Consider the following 23,671-nt stretch of genomic DNA (forward strand, 5'->3'; position numbering starts at 1 on the left):
AACCCATCCATGGATGGTAAGGGTGGGAGTTCCTCGGAGAAATTGTTTAAGCCTAGACTTCAGAGAAAAGACTGAGCCAAGAGGAGAAATCTGGGGAGCTGAGGAGGAGACAGGTAAGACTGTTTTCAGTTCAGTCACTCAGTCGTGTCAGACTCTTTGCAACCCCATGAACTGTAGTATGCCAGGCTTCCCTGGCCATCACCAACTCCCTGAGCTTGCTCAGACTCATGTCCATTGAGCCAGGTGATGCCATCCAACCATCTCATCCTCTGTCATCCCCTACTCCTGCCTTCAATCTTTCCCACCATCAGGGTCTTTTCTAATGAGTCAGTTCTTTGAATCAGATGGCCGAAGTATTGGAGCTTTAGCATCAGTCCTTCCAATGAGTATTTAGGACTGATTTCCTTTAGAATTGACTGATTTGATCTTCTCGTAGACTCTCAACAGTCTTCTGCAACACCACAGTTCAAAAGCATCAGTTCTTTGGTGCTCAGCTTTCTTTATGGTCCAGCTCTCACATCTGTACATGACTATTGGAAAAACCATAGCTTTGACTAGATGGACCTTTGTTGGCAAAGAAATGTCTCTGCTTTTTAATATGCTGTCTAGGTTGGTCATAGCTTTACTTCCAGGGAGCAAGTGTCTTTTAATTTCATGGCTGCAGTCACCATCTGCAGTGATTTTGGAGCCCAAGAAAAATCTCACTTTCCATTGTTTCTCCTCCATATATTTGTCATGATGTGATGGGATTGGATGCCACGATCTTTGTTTTTTTGAATGTTGAATTTTAAGCCAGTCTATCTTTTGGAGAGGTGTTTTCTTTCTTCCTTTCTCTTCCCTCCCTCTTCCCTTACTTCCCCTTTCTTCCTTAGGCAGTAGTAGGGGTGTAGGATTTTCACGTAAGTGACTGAAAACCTAATTTTAATTCAATTTTAGCTTTATGTATAAAATGTACAACTGGAGGGAGGAAGATGGCAGCAGTAACGTTAGCCTGCTGTCCTACAACTGCCCCCTTGGTACTGTAAGGAAAGTTTCAGATCCATGGTGGGATATAGCTCACAGACACTCAGGACGAGAAAGAAGGGGCAGTGGGGTACATGGGAGTCGAGTCGTGGGCCTGAGGATGTTCGGTCTAGTCCTTGGCTGCTCATTCAGTGCATGGGATTGGCCAAGGCTCTTTCCTTCTTACTGCTTCATAAAATAATCAGAGGGCTGAAGGGTGAGGCCTGGTGACAGAAAAAGGATTTGACGTTCTTGTAGTGGGGAGTAACTATCGAATAACCTGAGACAGGCATCTGCTCAAGTATTGTTATCTTTTCTGTTTCTGCAGCCCTTCCATTTTCCTCGTCTTTCTGTCACTTCATAATGGCCTCCATGTGAATAAATGTGCTGTGCCTCCTGGGAGGAGGGGAGGAAGGATTGGATATTATCCCTAGGTTCTAGTCTGCATCTCCAAGAAGCCATTCAAACTGTTTGCTTCTCCTGCTCTCTATGTTGGGGTAGGGGTCGGGAGTTTGTGGTTGAATATTCAGATTTTCTTAGGCTCAGACACATGTATTTGGAGTGTTCCACTGACTGAAGTGCAAATCTGACTATTCTCCCACCATGCCCAGTGCTGTTCCACTGGGGGAGTGGGGATAGCATTCAGTGGGCTTTTGACACTTGCCAAACTCCTGTTAACTGTAATTACCTAATACTCCCTGGATCTTAGTCTTCCTGTCTGTAAAGCACTAGGGTTGGACTGGACAATCTTGAATCATACTTTTACCTCTCAACAGTCTGAATGTCTGGTTTTATGGGAGCAGCTTAAGAATTTATCTCTGAAAGGAGGAAGGGCTTTGTGAGAATATTGAGAGTATCTCACAGGGTTAAATTCTGGGTTCATAGACATCTTTCAGTATATAAACAGATGGATATTGCTTTTTAGAGTGGACAAATTGCTGAAAAATTGCTTGTGAGATGAATTTACCAAATTATCTACTGAGTTCCACTATAAACTTGGAGCTGTTGTCCCATGGGGCAAACTTGGATCCCATGACTAAAAAGGTATATTCAAAAATATAGCAAGCTGTTTAAAATCATAGAATAAAAGGAAAGTTGAAAAAACACTGTAAGATTCCCAAAGACCACTAGGACTGGAAAAAACACTGGACCAGCAATTTACATTTCCTTAGAGCTTTGGCTTTATGAGATAACGTCTGCTGAGGTTACCTGGCCCTTAAAATGCCATCTGTAGAGACTGAATAGTTTTGTTTATTTGTCAAGGTAAGAATCATTGCTTTATTCCAAGTAAGTATTCTCATTTGGAAGGTCAGATTTAGTGTTGGCCAGGTTTTCATTCTAGAGGCATTTCTCTGATATTTAGCTATCTCCTGTTTGTTTGGTTTATGAAGGATTTCACTAAGCCTAGTTAAAGGTAGTGTTTGGTGTCTGTTGATCTGTTTGTCTAGTTTTCCTTTGCAGTTCTTCGTCCTAGCAAATGCAGTAGTAGGTTTAAAAGAATTGTGTCCATAACTCATTATTTCTCTAGGTCTGCTCTACGTCTGGGTTTCCTTTCTGGAAGGTATGATCATGCTGCAGTGAGAAGTCAAATGTTGTTCTGTGCTTAACACAGACCATGTTAAAAGGCTTTGAGACTTTGTTCTTCCAGATAACAGTAAGCTGGCTCTGAGAAATGCTGCTCTCAATATAATAATGATAGCTGTGCCTGAATCAGTTGAACACAAGAATAACTTTTCTTCATACCTTAAAGGCTCATCCTAAATTGATTTTCATACCAATTAAAATTAACTTTACTAAAATTAGGGTCTTGGGTAGAGTTACCATGATAAGTAGGTTACCTAGCTGCTGTAGCAAGGTTATGTCAGCTGCTTTCCATCCCTAAGTCCAACTATTTGTTCCAGAAATTTGGAGTACCAACTATGAGTTCTCCCTATGGAGAACATATAAACCAAACTGGACATGATTGCTGCCTTCAAATTACATTCAGATAAATAAAACAGGTCCTAGTTTATACTTCTGCTGCCTTGGCCTGGATATTTTGGTTGAGGGTTCAAACTGAAAATAGCAGAATTAATGGATGTAGTGTTAGGCCAGGAGGCCTATTTGAATATCTCACTTTCAGTGTTTCAATTTGTTTCTGACCTTCCCTCCTGTTATCTAGATTTTCTCCTCTGTTGCTGAGGTGTCTATCAGCCATTGTGTAAAGTCAAGAACCTTAGGGTAAGAGGCGACATTGTCCTCCAGGCTTGGGGGTGCAGATGCCTGCCTAGTGCTTGCCCTGTTCTCACATCAGTTTTTTGACTGGTTTCCAAAGTTGATAATGTCTAGCTTCCTATTTGAGGGCTTCCCTTGTAGCTCAGTTGGTAAAGAATCTGCCTGCAGTGCAGGAGATCTGGGTTCGATCCCTGGGTTGGGAAGATCCCCTGGAGAGGGAAATGGCAACCCACTCCAGTATCCTTGCCTGAAAAATCTCATGGTCAGAGGAGCCTGGTGGGCTGCAGTCCATGGGGTCGCAAAGAGTCGAACATGACTGGATGAAGCAAATTAAGTTTCAGATTTAATTGTTTTAAGTTTTATATGCAGTTTTAAAATAAGATCGCTCTCTGTTTTGCTTGCAAGTAGAATTGAGGTGTGGTTTCCGGCATTAGTTGTTTTTTGTGTTGATTTTGGCTGCATCATGCAGCTTGTGGGATCTTAGTTCCCTAAGCAGGTATTGAACCCAGGTCTTCAGCAGTGATAGTGCGGAGTCCTCACCACCAGACTGTCAGGGAATTCACATTTGATCGATATTTGACTTGTTAATTATGACTAATGAGTGGTTTTTGAAACCCATTGCTACTGCCTCTGCCAGCCTTCTTTGAACACTTAGCAGCATGGAGCCCTATGAAATGGAGGAAACGTTGAGCTTACCCTGTCTTGAAGGGCTCTTCCTCGTTTCTTGTCCCTTCCCTCAAAAAAGAAATGTTATTTGGGATGCTGTGTTTTGTTCATGATTTCTTCTGACAATTTAACATTGTTCGTGAGGTCTGGAAGAAGAGGAAATATGCCTGTGTTCAGTCTCATAGTTTGGGGACAGTATTGAAATCAATCTGCCAAACTGTATGGCGCTCACTGAGTGCCTCCCTTGGTGCTGTGAGGGATGTAAATATGTAAAACAGTCTCTTGTCTCCAGGGAACCTGTGTTCTCTGGGGAGACAAGGTAATCATGAAGTTGTAGCTGATAAAACAGTTTGGTTTAGAAGACTAAGATCTTTTGTTTCCTGGAACTAATTTGGTCGGAACAAGTCATTGTCTCCTCTGTGGAAGTTCATTTTCTCATCTATTGTTCAGTCGCTAAGTCGTGTCCAGCTCTTTGTGACCCCATGGACTGCTTCATGCCAGGCTTCCCTGTCCTTCACTGTCTCCTGGAGCCTGCTCAAACTCATGTCCATTGAGTTGGTGATGCTGTCCAACCATCTCATTCTCTGTTGCCCCCTTCTCTTCCTGCCCTCAATCTTTCCCAGTATCAAGGTCTTTTCCAATGAGTCAGCTCTTTGCATCAGGTGGCTAAAGTATTCAGCATCAATTGATGAATATTTAGGGTTGATTTCTTTTAGGATTAACTGCTTTGATCTCTTTGCTGTCCGAGGGACTCCCAAGAGCCTTTTCTAGCACCACAATTCAGAAGTATCTATAAAATAGGGTTAATAATTCATATCTTACTTTCCTCACAATGTATTGTGAGAAGCAGATTAGATGTTACACTCAAAACTATATCATAAAACCAGATAATGCAGTTATACATGAAGAACCCAAGTCATTGTCAGAGGTAATAGGTAAATAGCAGAGTTTTCTATAGAAGAGGAGATCTCTTAGGGCTGCAGTGACCAGGAAGAGTGGCCTGGATCAGCCTTGGGTTGGGAGAAAGAATGCTGGAAGCATTTTAGACAGAGACAGTGATGGAGCAAAGCACTCTGGGCAGAACTGTTAAGGGGAAACAGTGAGTGTTCTCTAACCACATAACTCAAGTCCATAGAGTTCAGCTTTAGTGGTTATTGACAGTTTTCAGAGGCATACCAGATCACACTCATCAGTTGTGCATGAGAAAATTCCTTTTGCTCCATATCCTTATCAGCAGTTAGCATTATCTGTCTTTTTCATTTTTTGTTATTCTGGTTGGTGTGTAGTTACACAAGTGAGTTGTAAGAGCCACAGTATGAACTTTTAGCAGTACCATAAAGGAGTAAAGTGATAGGAAAGTTCAGAGGAGGGAGGGATTGCTTCATTTGTGGTGCCTAGGGAACATTTTTGGAGAAGCGAGCATTTATACTGGTCTTTGTAGGACAAAGATAGTGACCATGTATTATCCAGGACCATCTTAAGTTCTAATATTCCTTCTGGTTGTGCTTATAATGTGAAACACTAGTGTTTCTGTGTTTGGACCAGATCTCCTAGATTACCCAGAAGCAGCACCCAGATACCTTTTCTCACGTGGTGCTTCTCTCCTCTTCCCTTTTGTTTCCAGAAAGTATGGACACAGGTGATTTAGGCTCTGGAGATGGAGAGAGGACACTGTGTGCAATGGGAGTGACTTGAGCAGAAATGGAGATGTGTGACTACTCATAGATCAAGTGGCATCCATATTCTTGCTATTGATCAGAGTGGGGAGGACATGTCCCATAATTTGGAGTGGTTGATACCCTCTCATAGTCTCCTAGAGCAGGTGGAAAAGGTAATAATATTCTTAAGCCAATTTGTATTTAAATTGATAGAAGGATTAGAATGAGCTCTTTGTCATTAATTATTTGTCAATAATTTTATCATTTCAAGGAAGCAATTAATCCAGCAAACAGTCATACTTGAATTATGTTGAAAGAGAGTTTGTCTTCTCTTAAAATATAGGGGGTACGAAGGAGAGTGCGAAAAAATTGCCATTTCTTTGTCAGCTCTTATCCTGCGTGCTGTACCCTAGCTGGGTGTGTATTTTCTATGGTTTTACCAAATCACTTTGAAAGCTGATGTGAACATTGATCATGTCCTAGAGCCTTTCTTCTTTGTTCTGTCAGCAGATATTAGGAAATGTACCATAAATTACTTGGTTTTGGCAAACAAGGTGGCCCTGCCTGCTTCCAGAGAAGCATGTTAAACATTAGTCAGCTCCTGATCCTGTATTAGGTTCTCTGGTATTTGTCAGGAGACACCGGGGATGTTAGAGTTGCCAGTGGGTCATTGACCTGGTCTATCAAGGAGATGTGTCAAATACTTGATTTTAAAAATCTGGCCTGGGTTCTAGACCTAACTACCATTTATATTAACAACAGCTGCCATGATTTGGGTCCCCATTGTATTGAGACACCATATTAGTACCTTGTGTTCATGCTAATAGAGCTGATACTTAACTGAAGGTTACTATGTGCTGGGCCCTTTGTGTGTGTGTTAACCTAGCTAATATAAATGTATATGTAATCTTAGAGAATTCATGTATATAATATATTTACATATAAGATTTTAATATATTGTATATACATTTTAGATATAATACGTCTAAATATAAAAAATCATTATCATCTCAATCCTAGAAGTAGGTGCTATGTTCCTCATCATATAGATAAGAAACTGAGACATCAGTAGGTTAAGAAATAAGCCCACAGCCACAGTGCTACTAAATGGAGTTGCCAGGATTTAAACCTAACCAAATCTTCTTTACTTTTAATATGGAAAATTTCAAACATATGCAAAGTAGACAGAGTAGGTTAATGAAGCATGTTGTACCCATCATTCGGTTTCGGGAGTTATCTATTCATGGTCAGTATTATTTCATTTATGCCTTTATCTGCTTTTCCTTATCCTGTGCTTTGAAATTTTGCTATCATCATATTTTGTCCTTAAGTATTTCACAATGTATTCCTTTTAAAAAATTTTTTGAACTTTTTTTTATTGTGGTAAAAAATATATACAATATAAAAGTTTCCACTTTAGCCATACAGTGCAGTGGCATTCTGTATGTTCATATCATTGTGCAGCCATCACCACTCCAGACACTTATAAGTTCACTTTCCCCCCTTTATTATTATTTTAAAAATATTTATTTATCTTTGGCTGTGCTGGGTGTTTGTTACTGCACAGGCTTTTCTCTAGTTGCAGAGAGCGGGGGCCACTTTCCAGTTGCAGCACGCGGGTTTCTCATCGTGGTGGCTTCTCTTGTTGCAGGGCATGGACTCTAGGGCACAGGCTCAATAGTTGAGATGCATGGACTTAGTTGCCCTGCAGCATGTGGGATCTTCCCCAATCAGGGATCGAACTCGTATCTCCTGCATGGGCAGGTATATTCTCTACCACTGAGCCACCTGGGAAGCCCTCCCCCCTTTATTTGTTGAAGGAACTAGATTGTTTTTCCTGTAGAAATTTTGCTCATTGCCTTATCTGTGGTGTGTTTAATATGTCTCTGTACCCTGTGTTTCCTGTAAATTTGTGGTTGTATCTAGAGGGCAGTATCTCTTAGAATCCTCATAGCAGCCCTACAAAAATAGACTGAGAAAGGTTGGGTAATTTGCCCAAGGCCTCATAGCAGCCTTGAATTTGAACAGACCTTCTTGTCTTCAAAGTCTCTGCTCTTTCTTTTCACCGTTCACCCATTCTGTGACCTTGAGCAAATCATTTTCACTTCTATGAGCCTTAGTTTCTTTGTGTGCACTGAGGGCCCTTACAGGAGTAGCATTCTATGTTCCTATGATGATTTTAGTGCCCAGCATTTGACGGCATGATGCTGGATGCTGTGGTTGATACTCATATGAATAACCTGAGCACCATAACCTGTTTCAGACGTAGAGCCAGTTTTGGCCATTGTGGGGCTATAGGATCATTAATACCCCCTAGGGTTCCTAATTAACTTCCCTGCATCCTGTCTTGCCCCTTTCTAAGTCATGTTTCTCTCTGCTGCCAGGTGCCTTTTCCTAAAAAACATCTTTGTTGTGTTCTCCCTCCTCATAAATCCAGCTTGAGGGATCTGATAAATAAGAAACAAAGTTTTTCCAGCAATAAACCTTCCCTCCTTGGATTGAGTTACTATTTCAAGGGCAGTTAGTCTTTTTTCTTTTCTGTTTGGCAAAGATGTGTTATTGCTTTTATGGAAATAGAATCCAGAGATGATAGAATAATGATGGAGTGAAGCTTGGGGAATGCCATCTTGATTCAGAGGCGAGCATACATTGAGCATTGTACTGTTTACTTCCAAGGACACCTGACTGTAATGGGCAATAGTGCTGTTTTGCAAAGAAAAGGAACTTTTAGTTGTGGAGTCCAGAGAGAAGAGTCTAAAAGGTATCCTCTTGAGATTCTTTCATCTCATTGCTGAACCTCCATCTTACTGGCTAACCACGTTTTAAAATGAATGTCGTATATAGGAGTAGAGTACAGCAGAGCAGTGTTTTGGGTCTGTAGTAATTTGGGTGGCAGACAGGTGGAACAGGAGTCCAGTTTGATATACAGCTAATATAGGTAGTAAAGTCAAATTTCAGGAGAAGTATAGTTTAGGGCATTTGTATCACTGGAGTGTCTTGAATATAATAGTTACCCCGGCAAATTTGGCCTTGGAGTACAGAATGAAGCAAGGCAAAGGCTAATAGAGTTTTGGCAAGAGAATGTACTGGTCATAGCAAACACCCTCTTCCAACAGCACAATAGAAGACTCTGCACATGGACATCACCAGATGGTCAATACCGAAATCAGATTGATTATAATCTTTGCAGCCAAAGATGGAGAAGTTCTACACAGTCAGCAAACATAAGACTGGGAGCTGACTGTGGCTCAGATCATGAACTCCTTATTACCAAATTCAGACTCAAACTGAAGAAAGGGAAAATCACTAGACCATTCAGGTATGACCTAAATCAGATCCCTTGTGATTATACAGTGGAAGTGACAAATAGATTCCAGGGATTAGATCTGATAGAGTGCCTGAAGAACGAACTATGGATGGAGGTTCGTGACCTTGTACAGGAGGCAGCGATCAAGACCATCCCCAAGGAAAAGAAATGTAAAAAGGGAAATGGTTTTCTGAGGAGGCCTTACAAATAGCTGTGAATAGAAGAGAAGCGAAAGGCAAGGAGAAAAGGAAAGATATGCCTATCTGTATGCAGAGTTCCAAAGACTAGCAAGGAGAGATAAGATAGCCTTCCTCAGTGATCAATGAGAAGAAATAGAGGAAAACAATAGAATGGGAAAGTTTAGAGATCTCCTTTAGAAAATTAGAGATACCAAGGGAACATTTCATGCAAAGATGGGCTTGATAAAGGACAGAAATGGTATGGACCTAACAGAAGCAGAAGATATTAAGAAGAGGTGGCAAGAATACACAGAAGAACTATACAAAAAAGATCTTCATGACCCAGATAATCACGATGGTGTGATCACTCATGTAGAGCCAGACATCCTGGAATGTGAAGTCAAGTTGGCCTTAGGAAGCATCATTATGAACAAAGTTAGTGGAGGTGATAGACTTACAGTTGAGCTGTTTCAGATTCAAAAAGATGATGCTGTGAAAATGCTGCACTCAGTATGCCAGCAAATTTGGAAAACTCAGCAGTGGCCACAGGACTGGAAAAGGTCAGTTTTCATTCCAATTCCAAAGAAAGATGCAATGCCAAAGAATGCTCAAACTGCTGCACAATTGCACTTGTCTCATACACTAGTAAAATAATGGTCAAAATTATCTAAGCAGGCTTCAACAGTACGTGAACCGTGAACTTCCAGATGTTCAAGCTGGTTTTAGAAAAGGCAGAGGAACCAGAGATCAAATTGCCAACATCTGCTGGATCATGGAAAAAGCAAGAGAGTTCCAGAAAAAACATCTATTTCTGCTTTACTGACTATGCCAAAGCCTTTGACTGTGTGGATCACAATAATCTGTGGAAAATTCTTCAAGAGATGGGAATCCCAGACCACCTGACCTTCCTCTTGAGAAATCTATATGCAGGTCAAGAAGCATCAGTTAGGACTGGACATGGAACAACAGACTGGTTCCAAATAGGGAAAGGAGTACATCAAGACTGTATTGTCACCCTGCTTATTTAACTTTTATGCAGAGTACATCATGAGAAACACCGGGCTGGAGGAAGCACAAGCTGGAATCAAGATTGCCGGGAGAAATATCAATAACCTCAGATATGCAGATGACACCACCCTTATGGCAGAAAGTGAAGAAGAACTAAAGAGCCACTTGATGACAGTGAAAGAGGAGAGTGAAAAAGTTGGCTTAAACCTCAACATTCAGAAAACTAAGATCATGGCATCCGGTCCCATCACTTCATGGCAAATAGATGGGGAAACAATGGAAATAGCAACAGACTTTATTTTGGGGGGCTCTAAAATCACTGCAGATGGTGACTGCAACCATGAAATTAAAAGACTCTTACTCCTTGAAAGGGAAGTTAATGACCAACCTAGACAGCATATTCAAAAGCAGAGACATTATTTTGCCAGCAAAGGTCTGTCTAGTCAAGGCTGTGGTTTTTCCAGTAGTCATGTATGGATGTGAGAGTTGGACTATAAAAGTTGAGCGCGGAAGAATTGATGCTTTTGAACTGTGGTGTTGAAGAAGACTCTTGAAATCAGTCCTGAATGTTCATTGGAAGGACTGAAGTTTTAAGCTGAAGCTCCAATTCTTTGGCCACCTAATGCGAAGAACTGACTCATTTGAAAAGATCCTGATGCTCGGAAGGATTGAGGGCAGGAAGAGAAGGGGACAGCAGAGGATGATGGTTGAACGGCATCACTGACTCAGTGGGTATGAGTTTTACTCCCAGTAAACTCTGGGAGTTGGTGATGGACAGGGTGGCCTGGTGTGCTGCAGTCCATGGGGTCGCAAAGAGTCGGACATGACTGAGTAACTGAACTGAATATATTTTTTAAGTCTTTAAAGAAAATACTTTGACAGTAGATCAAGCCAGAGGAATAAGTGTTAGTCAGTCAGTCATGTCCAACTCTTTGGGACCCCGTGGACTGTAGCCTGCCAGGCTCCTCTGTCCGTGGAATTCTCCAGACAAGCATACTTAGAGGGGGTAGCCATTTCTTTTCCAGGGAATCTTTGCAACCCAGGGATTGAACTCTGGTCTCCTGCATTGCAAACGGATTCTTTTCTCTCTGATCCACCAGGGATGCCGAAGCCAGAGGAGAAGGCTATGAAGTCATGAATTGTAAAGCTCAGGAACCAAGTGATCTAGGACCCTGGATAGCTCCTTGGAAAAACAGAGGAGTCCTAAGTCCTTTCTGTTCTAGAGCTTTTCAAAGGATCTTACCTTTTGGATCAGAGTTTGCAGACTGGCAGCATCTTAGATTGTGTCTAGCCTATAGTGTACTTACTTTGAGTTGGAACCCAGCCTAGGGGTATTAGCGCTTTCATTGGAGATAATATGTATGAGATAGAGGCCCTGGCATGTGACTGGTTTCTCCTGAAGAGGGAGTAGGACTTTGAGGAAGTAGCAGGGGCTGGACCCAGATGCTGACCATGAGCATTTTCCTGTTCACAGGAGTGGTAAGAGTCCTCAGCTATTCTACAGGGCTTCACTCCCTGAGCCTTCCACCAGGGGCTCCTTATATCATAATTGGCCACATACCATTTTGACAGAATGCTTGAGTTTACAGAATCATGTTCTTCATCTCTGTCTCCCTCATTCCACATTCTGCTTCCTTATTGGCTGACTCTCTTAGGTAGAGAATATTAATTCTCAAGTTTGTCAAAGCCCACACCATTTCCTGTTGTTTCTTTGCTATCCAAGCCCGGGGCCGGTTGCTGTTTGTCACCAGGCTAGCACTTTTTTCTTTGAAACACTTGGTCCGCTGTACTTAACTTTTGCTACCTGCTTGGTCCCTCTGGGCCAACTCAGTACTGGATGGAACTCTCTAATTTTGAAGGAACTTCTCCCAGTTACAGTCTTAGTCCATGGGACTAGGTGGATTATCTTCATTTTGCTAGTAACTTTTGGTCCCCCTGATGCCTAGAAAGTCTGTCTCCTGGGTTCTCTTAGGATTTCACAAGGAAAACGAACTAATCAAGGCTCAGTGAACCTTGTCCTTGTAAAATTGGCTTTTTTTTTTTTCATCTTAACTCACAAGCTGAGATGAAATCTGCTGTCTCATGGAAGAAACCACAACACCTAAATACAAAGCAACACTGTTTTACTTATGAATTAGTTCCTGCCCCCTTCACCCCCCCCACCATGCTAGCTTCAGTGAGAGCAGCTCCTATGTGTTGAAAGCAGGTGACTTTCTGAGTAAGTGACTGTTCTTGCTGCCTGTTCCCTTTGGTTTCTTGTGATTACTGTAACATCATCATCCAATATGTGGAGCACTATGTTAATTTCCATGACAACTGATCATGATTTCCCAGATAAAGGGAGAAAGCTAATAAGTGTTAGGAACTTGAAAAGGGTATTGGGCTAAGTTTTTATGATGCTAGTAGAATTTGAAGCTGGAAAGAACTTTGAGCAGCAACTGCCTAATTAAATCTTACCCATTTATAGACAAAGAAACAGGTCTAGAGAAGTTAAACAACTTGCCTTAAGGGGTCCCTTGGTTGTGGAATATACTTGAGATCCTCAGTGTAGTGTTTCTTTGTGCCTCCTATTCTATATGGGTTCATCCCATTATATACCACTGGACCATGAGCTCCACGAAGGGAGGATCCACACCTATCTTGTTAATTAATGTTTTCTCAGACTATGAACAAAGCTAGTGGAGGTGATGGAATTACAGTGGAGCTATTTTAAATCCTTAAAGATGATGCTGTGAAAATGCTGCAGTTAACATGCCAGCAAATTTGGAAAACTCAGCAGTGGCCACAGGAGTGGAAAAGATCAGTTTTCATTCCAATCCCTAAGAAAGGCAGTGTCAAAGAATGCTCAAACTGCTGCACAGTTTTGCTCATCTCACACACTAGTAAAGTAATGCTTAAAATTCTCCAAGCCAGGCTTCAGCAATACAAGAACTGTGAACGTCCAGATGTTCAAGCTGGTTTTAGAAAAGGCAGAGGAATCAGAGATCAAATTGCCAGCATCCACTGGATCATTGAAAAAGCAAGAGAGTTCCAGAAAAACATCTATTTCTGCTTTATTGACTATGCCAAGGCCTTTAACTGTGTGTATCACAATAAACTGTGGAAAATTCTTCAAGAGATGGGTATGCAAGACCACCTGACCTTCCTCTTGAGAGACCTGAATGCAGGTCAGAAAGCAAGAGTTAGAACTGGACATGGACCAACAGACTGGTTCCAAATAGGAAAAGGAGTATGTCAAGACTGTATATTGTCACCCTGCTTATTTAACTTATATGCAGAGTACATCATGAGAAATGCTGGGCTGGATGGAGGAAGCACAAGCTGGAATCAAGATTGCTGGGAGAAATATCAATAACCTCAGATAGGCAGATGACACCACCCTTATGGCAGAAAGTGAAGAGGAACTAAAAGCCTCTTGATGAAAGTGAAAGAGGAGAGGGAAAAAGTTGACTTAAAGCTCAACATTCAGAAAACTAAGATCATGGCATCTGGTCCCATCACTTCATGGCAAATAGATGGGGAAACAGTGTCAGACTTTATTTTTGGGGGCTCCAAAATCCCTGTAGATGGTGATTGCAGCCATGAAATTAAAAGACTCTTACTCCTTGGAAGGAAAGTTATGACCAACCCAGACAGCAGAGACACTACTTTGCCAACAAAGGTCCGTCTAGTCAAGACTATGGTTTTTCCAGTAGTCATGTATGGATGTGAGAGTTGTACTATAAAGAAAGCTGAGCGCCGAAGAATTGATGCTTTTGAACTGTGGTGTTGGAGAAGACTCTTGAGAATCCTTGGACTGCAAGGAGATCAGTCCTGGGTGTTCATTGGAAGGACTGATGTTGAAGCTAAAACTCCAATACTTCAGCTACCTGATAGGAAGAGCTGACTCATTTGAAAAGACCCTCATGCTGGGAAAGATTGAGGGCAGGAGGAGAAGGGAATGACAGAGGATGAGATGGTTGGATGGCATCACTGACTCGGTGGACGTGGGTTTGGGTGAGCTCCACGAATTGGTGATGGACAGGGTGGCCTGGTGTGCTATGGTTCATGGGGTCACAAAGAGTCAAACACGACTGAGCGACTTAACTGAACTGAACTGCAGTACTTAACCACAGGACCTAGGTATTTTTTAAGTGAATGGAGGTACTTTGTTGGAGTTTTCAGACTGGGACACATGAAATCACAGGATAAGTTTTGGTACGATCAAATATTTTTTGTAGTTGGATTAGTTTAAATATTATGCATAGTTTAAAAGTTTATGCTTATGTTGTCATGTTATGAAATGGGTGATTGTTGTTGTTTAGTTGCGAAATAGTGTCCAACACTTTTGCAACCCCATGGACTGTAGCCTGCTGGGCTCCTCTGTTTGTGGGATTTTCCAGGCAAGAATACTGGAGTGGGTTGCCATTTCCTTCTCCAGGGGATCTTCCTGATCCAGGGATTGAACCTGTGTCTCCTGCATTGGCAAGTGGATTCTTTACCACTGAGCCACCAGGGAAGCCCTAAATGAATGATAAGTTAGCATAAATTTTTTAGATTAAGTGAGAAGGCATTAAATAAATTACAGGATTATAATAGGCCCTTTGACCTTCACCACAGAGGGTCTAGTGTTGCTAGATCTTTGGTATTTTTAAGAGAAGCTAGAAATCTAATTGGAAAGAAAGAGATCTGATTTTAAATGTTGGCAGTTAACTTTTTTTGTTGTTGTTGTTGTTTTAACTTTTTTGGGTCAGACAAAACAAATTCTCGGATCTAAGCATCTTTTTGTGACCTACAAGATAAACAGGTCTAGGCAGGAACAAGTCCTTCAGTTCAGTTCAGTCGCGTCCGACTCTTTGTGACCCCATGGACTGCAGTACGCCAAGCCTCCCTGTCCGTCACATCTCCCAGTGTTTACTCTTTGGACAGGGCTAAATGGATGATACTGTCAAGGATTGCTGCCATTCTGAGTCTGGCTTCTTGGCTTCAAACTGGTCATAGCTTGGAGTAGAAAGAATGAAGTTAAGACTATCAAGTTAGGTTGGGAAAATTCCCACATGAAGCATCATCCTCTGTGGGTAACAGCTTCTGTAATATCTTAGCCCTTGGAGAGCATCATGTTTACTCCCCTTGTTTTTCTGATGAGACTAAAATCCAGAGAATGTAACACAGCTTTCTGCTAGGATCCTAAGCAGCAAGGCCCCTGCTTCAAACTGCAGACCTTTGTTTGGTGCTTGCTGCCTCATGCTCTTGAGGGCATGGGCTTGGGGTTTCTGGCATACTTTGGAATCATTGGTAGAGCTGGGTGAACACCACTTCTTAGTACATACAGTACTATCCTAAGCAAAGGGAGGGTTGAGGTGGCAGTTAGTAATATGCTCAGCTGCATCGTGGTGCGGAGGGTCTATTTCTGTCACTAGCATCACGTTGACCTTATTTTTTCTACCTGGAAAGATATAGAGGACAACTCAGCAACAAAGAGCCTCAGTGCCAAGATAGATCTGTGCCTTTGCTGCTGCTTCTCTTCCTCCTCTTTTTCTTCCCTTCCAGCTCTTTCCTCCTTGAGCCCTACTTCATACCCTACTACCTCCCTTCTGCACCCCGTTTCTCTTTCTCCCACTGTTGGCCCTTCTCCATGGGAAGTTCTTATGATCCCACTGCAGTAGGCAGAGCCACAGATTGGGCTTGTTTTCTAGGAGTTTGGGGAGGACTTGCTCTAAAGTAGGGCAACTAAATAAGGGAGATTATATGTATTTAAAGTACCCCCTTTTCTCCACCTCCACTCCAGGTTGGAAAAGATTACTTTTCAACTATGGACATGGCTACAAGGCTCATATAGTCTGGGGCTGCCTCATGCTGCTGCCTTCTGTCAGCAATGTTTTGACACCCACTGTTTCCCTGTGCTCCTGTTCAGTAGAATGACTTTGTTTTGACTGTTCCCTCTGAGTAGAAACTCTTCAGCTCCTTCTCCTCTTTGCCAGACAAATTCCTACTCATTTTTTCATACCAGTTCAAATGCTATCTCCTCAGTGAAGCTTTGCCTGGTCACTCCATAAGCAGAGTTAATTTTGATCTTTTCTGTACTTTGCTTGTACTTCCATAGTTGTCCTTTGGTGCTGTGTGACCCCTGAATCTGCTCTCATTCATAAAATTGAGACCTTGTGGGTCAAGGGACAGTGTGCTATTTATCTCTGTTACCTTTGTGTCTCTGAAGCAGGCCTGGCACAGATAGTACTTGCAGAATGAATGACAGAAATATGTGTGCACAGATTCCTGTGGTATAAGATTGAACGTTAAATGCTATAAGTGCAATATGACAAAGTCTTCTGGCAGTTTATGGGAGTTCTTGAGAGAGAACTTCTGAGAGAAATCTTGGAAGATTTAGAAGCTGGTAACATTTGACTATTTCTTTGAAGATTTAGAAGATCAGTTGGCAAAGATGGTGGGAAGAACATCCCACATGGAGGAAATGGTTAGAGGAAAAGCAATGAGGAATTGCAGAGGTCAGGCCCCACTTACTGATTTACCCATGCCCAAAATTCCAGGCTAGCCTAAAAAGGAGACTCTCTTCTGTCCTCTTCGACCTTTTTTTTCTTTCTATTCTCCTTTCCTTCCCTTCTCCCTCTCTTGAGATGCCCTTGTCTTTTACTTTTGGTTTCTTCTAAGTCCTTTCCCTTTCATCTTCCCAATTGTCCAGTCTTTTGTTTTTTTTCAACTCTGTTACCTTTTTCTACCTGCTTTCTTTTCTTGCCCTCTTCCCCAGGCAGCCCAGGAAATCCAGGCCTTTGGGTTGAGACCTGAATCAACTACACAATGTTTAACTCCAAATAACACCTCCTCTGGTGAAGCTGAGAAGTAATCATGGCATAATTGCATCTCATCTGCCTCTTAATGTTTTATTGGCTTTGATTTTTTTTTAACCTCCCACGATGCTGGGGGTGGTGTTATCATTTTATTTTTTTTTTTAGTAGTTGTCAGAATGTCAGTTTTAATGAAGATTTCTGCAGACAGGCCTGCCCTTAAGTGGTATGAGCCTTCAGGCAAAGCTAGGGCTAGATGAGTCAGAAATGCTCATGGATCTGTTTCTTCATGCATACAGGTGTCTGGGTCACACACACAGACTCCCTTCTATCCCTATAGGTTTATATGCTTTGCAACACATAAACACACAATTGAGTTACAAAAACACACAATTGAGTTACAAAGGTGCACATATTTCTTCTCTTCTGTCCATATCCATGCTTACCTTCCCTTATACCTTATACCTTCTTCCTCCTGCGTACCCACACACTTGTCCTCTCATACCCTTGTCCCACTGTTTTCTACCTAGATACCCAGAATTGTGTGTGCCATGCAAATATCTGCAGACCTGTCTTACAGACACCACTCTGCCCTCTCCCTTATGTATCCACACAAATACTCCCCTGCGTACACACTGACATCTGCCCATGCCCCAGTGCCACATATTCAGCACCACACCATTTCTCACTATTTCTTAAATGTCTTTCAGTAAGTATTTCTAATTTTCATAAGAGACACGTTAGTTTCAGACTAGTTTTGAAAGGAAATGTCTTTGTTGACAGCCACACTGGCAGACCATTAGGAAGTCAGAATCATTTATGACAGATGCTTTGACTAAGGCCTCTAGAGTAACTGTTACTATGGCAGGTTGGGGAGGGCTGGATCAAACAATAGCGGATTGCTTCTAAATGATACTGTTATGTGCCAAGGTGTATTTCAGTCTAGTTCCAAACTGGATCCTGTGATATCAGGGTTCACTTCTGTTGGAAGGTGATCATATACTGGCAGAAGAGCCAGAGCCACTGTAGATGTTCCAGACTAGACTTTCTAGGGTGGGGCTGGGAGAACTGTGTGTTTAACAAGTCCCCAGAGTCCTCCTGTTGTGCAGCCAGGCTGGGAAACTGATAGGGAGGAGGATCTGCATTACCTTTCTGTACCACCTTGGACAAGTTATCTTTTCTGGACATTTGCCTTCTCAACTGTAATACAACAAAGCTCATGCTCATAGAGGATCTTTTCAGCTCTAAAATTTCCTGCTGGTTTATGATAAGTTCAATCTGGGATACTTTTCTACCACAAAAGTGTCCATTCTCTGTCCATTCTGGGCAAGGCATTTTGGGCTTTGGCCAGAGGCCAGCAGAGGCAGCCTAGGTCCTGACCTTCTGTCAGAAGCTCTGACACAGATCCTAATTAGAAATGGATCGATATGGGCCTGCAGCCAGGCCTGCGGAGCCTGGGAGGAAGCTGGAGGAGGGTTCCTAGCTGGGGAGAATCTGATTACTGTGAAGTAGATCTGGTTATGCTTGTCGACACAAAGGTCCTGCTGGTATAGCCCTTTTCTCTAGGGACCAGCAGGCAGGGCTGTCCTGAGCAAATGGGGAAATGGTTAATGTGTGTCCCCCTTTGATATATTTTCCTCACCTTTATAAACTCATGTAATATAGTGCTAGGTATGTAATATAGGCCCCTTCTTCAGATGGAAAAATCATTTAGTGTTAATGTTGATAAAGCCTCTTTGTATGTTCATTTCCCCTAGCAACTCACTGGGATAGGTTGAAAAGGAAAGGAGCTCAGAGAAGTGAAGTGACTTGGCTGCCCTGTGTCACATAGCATGTTCTCTGTTGTACTGCACTACAGTATTTTTGAGCGTCTGTAACACTGATTCCAAGTTGGTGGATTTATTTTTCTAAACCAAGCTGATGGACTTTTTTTTTTAAACCAGGGGTGTCCCTTACCCTTCTGTAGACTGAACTGGAGCTGAGACCTTTTCCCTGAAACCCTTCAATTGTTGTTGTTTAGTCAGTCAGTTGTGTGCGAATCTTTTGCAGTGCCATGGACTGTAGCCTGCCAGGCCTCCTCTGTCCATGGGATATCCCAGGGAAGAATAGTGGAGTGGGTAGCCATTTCCTTCTCCTGGGGATCTTCCGACCCAGGGATTGAACCCAAGTCTCCTGCTTGGCAGGTGGGTTCTTTACCACTGAGCCACCAGGGAAGCCAGAGCCCTTCAAACAGTGGAGGAAATTCCTTAAAACCAGTGGTTGAGGAGGATAAGGGGAGATGCTCTGCTTGCTTTGGCTTTCTCATCGCCTTTCCAAGGTCCCTAAGGAGTGAGTAGGCTCTAATGGGAGAGATCAATCATCATTTGGGATCAGTGGGAGGGCTGAGTCAGGTTTCTGTACTAGCCCTGTGCACAACCCAGGGGCTTAGTATGCTCAGCTGCTAATGTGCTCAGGCCAAATTCCCCCTGGAGTTGGTCATCCAACAAATATTTGTTCAGTATCTCCTGTGTGTCAGGGCTTGTGCTAGTGCTAAGGATTCCTAGATCAAGACCCAGTCCCTACCCTGAAAGACCTCACAGTCTAACATCAGAGTTAGAGAAACCACAGTATTCTTTGTGTGCCTTAATAGAGGCATATCCAAGGTACTCTGGAATCACAGAGGCATGAAGGTAGGTTTTTTTCTGGAGGAGATAACTTTAATCTGGCTCTGAAGGGAGAGTAAGAGTAGGGGCACAAGGAGATCACTCCAGACCAGGGAACTAGCACAGAGGAAACCACAAAGATGGGCCCAGGAACAGTTGATAAGGGGGGTGGGGGTAGGCATTAGAGTAGTGCCCAACATGTAGCCAGTCAGATTGACAGCTCTGCCCCTTGCTAGACTTAGGACTGTTATAGTAGCCACTCAGTGGTAGTAACACGGGAGCAGGTGGGGGAGAAGACGGGTGGGTTTATTAGCAGACGCTGACTGAAACAGTTTTAGAGATGAAACTAGGAAAGAGCTGAAGAGCAGCAGCCTCTGCCCTCTGGGCCAAACCTGCAGAGATGCTGGGGGTTCTTGGCAATGGTTTGAAAGCTCGTCCACCCAGGCAGAGGGCTTTACTTCTTTGATGCCAAAATCCTCTGCATGCCTGCCCCTCCTTCCTGTGTTCTTTTAAAAAAGAAATTAATGGAATCTGTTCAGAATACCCCTGAAATGAAATTACATTTTTAACTCTAATTACCCTAATTAAAACTTGACAGCTGTAATCCTGGAATGGCAGATATGCTAAGTACCCCATGCCTGTGACAAGCTTACTTACCCAGATGGAATGTTCTGTTCTGGGCTTAGGAGAAAAATTCTTCTGTGTATTTGTTTTGTTTTGTTTTGTTTTTCCCTGTCGGCCATTAGTCTTTGACCTCACAGCTTCCTCAAGCTGGGATAGTCTCACTTGTGGGTTACAGGACCCCTGAATCTCCGCAGCGGTCCCTTTGCATTCAGAGGTGTTGCTCCTGATGATTCTTACCACATACCTTTGAGTTCTCGCTTCAGTTGAGGTTGGTCTACATCCTCTGAGCCTGTCCCTGGGTGAAATCCCCTGCCTGTGGGGGACCTGCACTTTTTAGAGGGCTGTCTGCTGATCTAGGGCTACATCTGTGTCTGGGATCAGTTGATGGCTGGTATTAAGGTTACAGTTTGAGGTCAGGGACAAGGAGCTCTGAAAATAGGATTCCTCTTCTCTTCACATGTATCAGCATAGGCTAGAAGCAACTTAGTTAAATGCCTGATCTTGACCCCTGTCTTGACTAGTTACCTGGACAGATAAGGAAACATGTTGGGGAGGGAGGGAGACAGTCCTTGAAACAGCCTGAAGGCTCTGTTGATTCTGTGAGTAATCTCACGGTTCTATTAGGACCAAAGATCCCCATGTTCTAGTTACTTTCTCGTAGCCTGAAAGCCTGTTCAGTCAGTGGGCACTGGGTGTTAAGTACTGCAAAGGATACAGAGTTGAATAAGACACACTCTGTGCCCCCTGAGAAGCTTAGAATTGTGGGGGGGGAGTAGGGAGGCAGTAGTGGATGAAGGACAGCCATATAGTGACTAGTTACATAAGACAGAAAAAAGGTAAGATTCCCCACAGGTGTTAGCATTTGAACTTGCCCCGAATAGGTAATATTGTCAGAGGAATGGAGAGGGGCATTGCAGGGAATGTGTGTGATGGTAGAAAGTTGCCAGGTGATAGTCTGCTGTGATTGGAATACAGTGAGCAGGGAAGGGTATGATAGAGGATGAGATTAGGGTTTAAACTATCCTGTAGGTAAAGGGAGTCCATTGGGGCTGTAGGGCTGTAGGGCTGTGATAGGAGTATGTGTGGTGGATTGAGAGACAGGGTTATTGGAGACAGTAGATTAGTTAGAACAGATGTCAAGTAAACTGTGACCTGTGGGCTGAATCAGTCTGCAGCCTCTTTCCATGAAGTTGTACTGGGACACAGACAGCCACACTGATTTGTTCATCTATGACTGGTTTCATATTACCTTGGCAGAGTCAAATACTACAGAGACTGCTGGTCCTATACAGAAAGTTTGCTGATCTCTGAGTTAGAAAGTAATTATGAAAGTTCTGTAAGAGGAGATAAATGTTAAGAGTAAGCCTGAAATGAATTAGAGGTGTCAAATGAGACTTCAGAAGCTGAGGCAGTATGATTTAACAGAGAACACCTCCCCTACCTACCTCTCACAACTTTGTAAGAGTCAAATTTTCTGAAGGTCACCATGTCACAAAGGACACAGGACATGGGTAAGTCCTGATTTGCCCTTATTAGCTGTGACCTTGGGCAAATCACTTAACTTTCCCAGAAGTTTAGATGAATGTGTTGACTGAAACAAAGAAAAGAACCAATCAGGTTTTTCCTCATGACACAGAACTCTTATTCTGCTACTTATCTATGCTTCACCCCCTAGATTATGTCTAGGAAAGACAGATATCCTAGACAGCTTGAAACATAGTTTATAGTTTGAGTTGTGAAGTTGGGGACAGGTGGGCAGAGGTTGTGGGAGAAGGGCTCATGATAGTTTGAGGGCATACTGTGCCCTTCCCCTTCCCTAACTGCTGGCACTTGTTCTGTCCAGATATTTCTATCCTTCAACTTCCAGAGCATATTAAGTCCCTGCAAAACAAAAGGCTGAGTTGATTTCTTAGTCACCTTTCAAAGCAGGAAACGACATAAGTATCACTTGGCATCTCTTATGTTCTCCCTGCCACTACCTTGAGCCCCCAGTGCCTCACTCCCTTTTTCCTAGGACTATGTGTGTCTACCCTGGAGGACAGGAAAAATCACTAGATGGGAGACTGCAGTGGTGGGTCCCAAACTTCTTTCTCCCTTCAGCTTTCTGTGTGACCTCAGCCAATTTGTTTTGGTCTCTGGCCCTTCAGATGACTTTAGCCAGCTCTTGGGATCTGGACTTTGTTCTGTAAGACTCCACCTTAGGATCACAGTCTTTTCCCTTTTTTTTCCTTTTATCCTGTGTACCCCTCTCCTTTCAGTCTGGAGTATTTGTGTAAGTACACACCTCATTTGCTTCAAATTCACTGCCTTTGAATATGAAGAGAATAGTCATATCGTTAGCTGTTTTTATTGACAAGGTTTCAGTAACTGGCACTCAATCTAATTACTGGAGTGGAACAGACACTGGAGGTCAGGTCCAGCTGACCCTAGGATTCAGCGAGGCATGGTGTCTCCAGGATGGGCCATCTAGTTCAGTACAGGCAAACATTTGGCCCTGACATCCTTGATAGAGTAGAGGAGTAAGGGCCAGGCACTGATCCAGGCAATTTACATTTTTTGTTCTTTCTCATGACTCTGAGATAGGTGATATTATCACAGATAGCATTTTACAGATGTGGGAACTGAGTTTTAGAGGATCATTCAGTAGACAGTGACTGACTCATTGAGGATACAGAGGAATACCAAAGTATTCCCTCTCCCCAAGTAGGGGATAACGGTGGAAAAAACAGACATCAAAACTCAGGAAGGCGGTTAAATAATAACGCCTAAGGATACCCAGTTTAGGTGGCCAGATCCGGGGATCAAACCCAGATCTGTATGCTTGCTATTTCCACTCTGCCATGCTGCCTAGGAGAGCAGGGAGGAAGGGTTGATGTCCAGGCCCTATGGGTAGGGGATGGGAATTAAGTATTTCTTGCCAGGAGTCAGAATTATTTGAGGGCTGAAGCTGAATCCAACCTGAGGTGATAGAGCTAGGATAGAAGTGAGAGAGAAGGGAAGAGGTTTTAGAGGCTGATAGGAGATTGTCTTCAGGTTAAAAAAAAATTAAAAATTTTGTTACGATTCCGCAGATTATTCCAGTTTAAGAACTTGAACCATTTTCTTCTCACCACAGCCTTTGTGAATGGTGGCGTTTTTTCCCGGAGGCCCTGTCTTCCTGATTTTCTGACCGTGGCTAGGCAGGCAGGTCATGGCTAGCTTTGCGCATAGCATCTTTCATTCTGCTGCTTCACCCTGGGTCTTTCTCTGTGATGCCTCCAATAGTGCTAGATTTGATTTCTTCATCTGTCAAATACGAGGATTGGACTAGCTGACCGAGGTCCTAGTGTTCTAAAGTAGTTCTTTATCTATCAGGCCTGAAATTCATTCTTAAAGTTAGTTCTGACCCCACCTTTGGTATCTACAGTCTTCATGTAACTACACTGAATCTCAACTAAAATTCACAGATTGTGTTTTTGCCTGACCATCTACTTGTGGCTTAAAATTTGGGGTAAAATTGGCATTGTCTCTGAGGTCCTGGCCTTCTACCCCAGAGCCCCAGTCCTGGGGCTGAATCCACTTCTGCAGAGCTTTGTCATTGCTTTCTAAATAC

At 42.8% G+C, this 23,671-nt stretch overlaps 1 protein-coding gene across 9 annotated transcripts in view; it reads left to right on the forward strand.

The window, feature by feature from the left end:
* RALY (RALY heterogeneous nuclear ribonucleoprotein) overlaps positions 1 to 23,671 on the forward strand; it is an 84,554-nt gene that overhangs the window by 4,125 nt on the left and 56,758 nt on the right. The gene's annotated exons all lie outside the window — the stretch shown is intronic.

The sequence above is a fragment of the Ovis aries genome, chromosome 13, assembly GCF_016772045.2.
Source record: "Ovis aries strain OAR_USU_Benz2616 breed Rambouillet chromosome 13, ARS-UI_Ramb_v3.0, whole genome shotgun sequence".
Lineage (NCBI taxonomy): Eukaryota > Metazoa > Chordata > Mammalia > Artiodactyla > Bovidae > Ovis > Ovis aries.